The 5,000-nt window shown below is 52.2% G+C and overlaps 1 non-coding gene across 1 annotated transcript in view; it reads left to right on the forward strand.

Annotated features, from left to right (window-relative positions):
- The first annotated feature begins 3,927 nt into the window (after positions 1-3,927).
- LOC124588960 overlaps positions 3,928-5,000 on the forward strand; it is a 1,910-nt gene continuing 837 nt past the window's right edge. The window contains exon 1 of the ribosomal RNA XR_006975872.1: positions 3,928-5,000. This exon is cut by the window's right edge and continues 837 nt beyond it. This is a non-coding gene — a ribosomal RNA (small subunit ribosomal RNA).

Below are 5,000 nucleotides of genomic sequence, written 5' to 3' on the forward strand. Positions count from 1 at the left end.
CGCACACAGACAATATGTAAGCACCAGCATGGAACAACACCCAGTGCATCCTCTCCGCCACATTAGACAATCCACACTGTCATAACCAGACTGGGAGGTCCACTCAGAAAACAGAATATCCCACCCACCCGACAACCACCATTGCTCAGCCAAGCCACCAACACCCACACATGTCCTACACAGGGGTGCACCCAACATCACAATACTGCCTCCTCTCACAGCACACAAACAATGGCAGGAATGAAAGACACAGGTCTGCCACAAGCATGGAATGAGAGCGCCGCCTGTCATGAGCCAAAGGTGCATCCTGACGTGGCAAATCAGATGATGCCGCAGGCATCCACTTACTATAATCACAATCAACAAACCGGCCGCCCCGCCCCGCCCCCCATTAAACCTTTCCTTACAACAATGTGTACCTTAACCTAACCTATATCGTACCGTAACCTAACCTATATCGTACCGTAACCTAACCTATGTCGTACCGTAACCTAACCTATGTCGTACCGTAACCTAACCTATGTCGTACCGTAACCTAACCTATGTCGTACCGTAACCTAACCTATGTCGTACCGTAACCTAACCTATGTCGTACCGTAACCTAACCTATGTCGTACCGTAACCTAACCTATGTCGTACCGTAACCTAACCTATGTCGTACCTTAACCTAACCTATGTCGTACCTTAACCTAACCTATGTCGTACCTTAACCTAACCTATGTCGTACCTTAACCTAACCTATGTCGTACCTTAACCTAACCTATGTCGTACCTTAACCTAACCTATGTCGTACCTTAACCTAACCTATGTCGTACCTTAACCTAACCTATGTCGTACCTTAACCTAACCTATGTCGTACCTTAACCTAACCTATGTCGTACCTTAACCTAACCTATGTCGTACCTTAACCTAACCTATGTCGTACCTTAACCTAACCTATGTCGTACCTTAACCTAACCTATGTCGTACCTTAACCTAACCTATGTCGTACCTTAACCTAACCTATGTCGTACCTTAACCTAACCTATGTCGTACCTTAACCTAACCTATGTCGTACCTTAACCTAACCTATGTCGTACCTTAACCTAACCTATGTCGTACCTTAACCTAACCTATGTCGTACCTTAACCTAACCTATGTCGTACCTTAACCTAACCTATGTCGTACCTTAACCTAACCTATGTCGTACCTTAACCTAACCTATGTCGTACCTTAACCTAACCTATGTCGTACCTTAACCTAACCTGTATTGCGCCTTAACCTAACCTGTATTGCGCCTTAACCTAACCTGTATTGCGCCTTAACGTAACCTGTATTGCGCCTTAACGTAACCTGTATTGCACCTTAACGTAACCTGTATTGCGCCTTAACGTAACCTGTATTGCGCCTTAACGTAACCTGTATTGCGCCTTAACGTAACCTGTATTGCGCCTTAACGTAACCTGTATTGCGCCTTAACGTAACCTGTATTGCGCCTTAACGTAACCTGTATTGCGCCTTAACGTAACCTGTATTGCGCCTTAACGTAACCTGTATTGCGCCTTAACGTAACCTGTATTGCGCCTTAACGTAACCTGTATTGCGCCTTAACGTAACCTGTATTGCGCCTTAACGTAACCTGTATTGCGCCTTAACGTAACCTGTATTGCGCCTTAACGTAACCTGTATTGCGCCTTAACGTAACCTGTATTGCGCCTTAACGTAACCTGCATTGCGCCTTAACGTAACCTGTATTGCGCCTTAACGTAACCTGTATTGCGCCTTAACGTAACCTGTATTGCGCCTTAACGTAACCTGTATTGCGCCTTAACGTAACCTGTATTGCGCCTTAACGTAACCTGTATTGCGCCTTAACGTAACCGATATTGCGCCTTAACGTAACCTATATTGCGCCGTAACGTAACCTATATTGCGCCGTAACGTAACCCACATTGCCCCTTAACGTAACCCACATTGCCCCTTAACGTAACCCACATTGCCCCTTAACGTAACCCAACACACGTTGGGCCTTAACCCAACACACGTTGGGCCTTAACCCAACACACGTTGGGCCTTAACCCAACACACGTTGGGCCTTAACCCAACACACGTTGGGCCTTAACCCAACACACGTTGGGCCTTAACCCAACACACGTTGGGCCTTAACCCAACACACGTTGGGCCTTAACCCAACACACGTTGGGCCTTAACCCAACACACGTTGGGCCTTAACCTGCTCTGTAATTGTCATACGACGCGTTAAATTAGTGTAGTGTTGCCTAACTGCAACCCCCGCAATATAGTTTGCTACTCGCACTGCCCGGTCCCCAGTGTATCGCTTCATGTTAAACACCTTGCAGCTATACACTGTAATGTGGATGGCAGCAGGACGTACATGCTCAATGCCCTTTGCAGTTGTTCATTGGCATTTGCAGTTGTTCATTGGCATTCGCATGTGCGAAGCACTTAGCCTACGCTGTGGTACGGCCTGTGTCAACTGTCCGCTGATGTTGTACGTCCAAATCACACACTGTACTGCACATTGGTCCTCATGTACTGAATGATACATCGTGGTACATGTGACCGTACAACGACTGCGCCAACAACGGCGAACCATGCGGTCCAAATGTTGTGCACTCAGCTACGTGTCGTCTCCCTATAAGAGCTGGATTGCAGTGTGGTATGCCCTGGATGGCGATCAGCATGAGCCGTCTGTTGATGTAGTGGCGCGTGTTGTCAGACGTAGTCGTCTCTTCTCACACACCGTGATAGCATGGTGCACTGCGTTCCACATCTGCGACATGCGACAGAGGCCGGTTGACAGTCGTTCGCGCAATGGACATCGCATACGTACGGGGGCCACCTTCCACGTGTTCGCGAAGCGTGCACATGTTGTTGCGTGTATGTGGGCAGACATAGTGTGTCGTGACACCTGACACAGGCATGCAACAATCGTTGAATTTGCAAATGGCGATGGACGCCTACGTTTGCTGGTGACGTTATGCAAATGAACAACTGGTAAACCGTTGTGGTGCGGTTGTTCTCGCTAGAGGTGAATCAGTGATGGCGACGATCGGTTGAGCTACCAACCGGTTGTTCCAGCGATACCCACCATGCCCACGAACGTGAATGGCATCTGGGTGTGAAGCGATACGCGGCGGTGGCTGGGTGGGACCGTCCCCGGCCGGTGAGGGGGGGCCTCCCGGCGTGCTGGCCGCGCGGTGCGTGGGCGCACGCGCTACAGCCGGCTGGTGGGGGCGGCCAGTGGCAGGCGCGCCGGCCGACGGAGGCGGCAGGCGGCGCAGCTGCGCGCCGGCGCACCCTGCACGCGGCGCCGTGCGGCCAAAGTAGGTCCTCGCGGGCCCGGTGCGAAGCGCGGTGGACATCTGCAGTGTGCTGGTCCGATTGAGGACTGTGTGCGCTGAGGATGCGCCGCCGCCCGGCGCTCGGCGCCGCGACGCCGTCTGCTGCTCGGTCGCCTCTGCGGTTCTCGCAGGTGGTTTGTATCGCAGCTGTGCGGACGTGTTGGCGCGTGCGCTGTGCTGGGAGAGTTCGCTTCGGCACCCAAGTGGGGCTTTTGTCCTTCTGTGGCGCTGGCGTTGGAGCTGCCGGTCACCGTAGGTGGCGCGTGTTGTCTCCCGCCGGCAATGCCACGACAGCACGCTCCCGGGCCTCTGTCGGCAGCGGCAAGCTCAGTTGGGAGCACGGGTGGTCGCACCTAAAGCGTCTACTCGCCAAACTCCGGGCGATTGCGCCTCTCTCGAACCCGACCAAGTACTTAGGACGGCGCTGCGCGCCGCCGGGACCTGAGAGGGTTTCGAGGTGTATTGTGCAGGGGAGCTCAGCCTCCTCCTGTTTGCAGAATAATTGAGCGGACGCTTGCGTGTTCGCGCGGGCCCCCGGGACACACTCCCGGGCGGCCGGCTGCTCAGCTCTAGTTGACGCAGCTCCCTGGTTGATCCTGCCAGTAGTCATATGCTTGTCTCAAAGATTAAGCCATGCATGTCTCAGTACAAGCCGCATTAAGGTGAAACCGCGAATGGCTCATTAAATCAGTTATGGTTCCTTAGATCGTACCCACGTTACTTGGATAACTGTGGTAATTCTAGAGCTAATACATGCAAACAGAGTCCCGACCAGAGATGGAAGGGACGCTTTTATTAGATCAAAACCAATCGGTCGGCTCGTCCGGTCCGTTTGCCTTGGTGACTCTGAATAACTTTGGGCTGATCGCACGGTCCTCGTACCGGCGACGCATCTTTCAAATGTCTGCCTTATCAACTGTCGATGGTGGGTTCTGCGCCTACCATGGTTGTAACGGGTAACGGGGAATCAGGGTTCGATTCCGGAGAGGGAGCCTGAGAAACGGCTACCACATCCAAGGAAGGCAGCAGGCGCGCAAATTACCCACTCCCGGCACGGGGAGGTAGTGACGAAAAATAACGATACGGGACTCATCCGAGGCCCCGTAATCGGAATGAGTACACTTTAAATCCTTTAACGAGTATCTATTGGAGGGCAAGTCTGGTGCCAGCAGCCGCGGTAATTCCAGCTCCAATAGCGTATATTAAAGTTGTTGCGGTTAAAAAGCTCGTAGTTGGATTTGTGTCCCACGCTGTTGGTTCACCGCCCGTCGGTGTTTAACTGGCATGTATCGTGGGACGTCCTGCCGGTGGGGCGAGCCGAAGGCGTGCGACGCGCCTCGTGCGTGCTCGTGCGTCCCGAGGCGGACCACGTTGCAATCCTACCAGGGTGCTCTTGAGTGAGTGTCTCGGTGGGCCGGCACGTTTACTTTGAACAAATTAGAGTGCTTAAAGCAGGCAAGCCCGCCTGAATACTGTGTGCATGGAATAATGGAATAGGACCTCGGTTCTATTTTGTTGGTTTTCGGAACCCGAGGTAATGATTAATAGGGACAGGCGGGGGCATTCGTATTGCGACGTTAGAGGTGAAATTCTTGGATCGTCGCAAGACGAACAGAAGCGAAAGCATTTGCCAAGTATGTTTTCATTAATCAAGAA

Source organism: Schistocerca americana, unplaced genomic scaffold (genome assembly GCF_021461395.2).
Source record: "Schistocerca americana isolate TAMUIC-IGC-003095 unplaced genomic scaffold, iqSchAmer2.1 HiC_scaffold_673, whole genome shotgun sequence".
NCBI classification, from domain to species: Eukaryota; Metazoa; Arthropoda; class Insecta; order Orthoptera; family Acrididae; genus Schistocerca; species Schistocerca americana.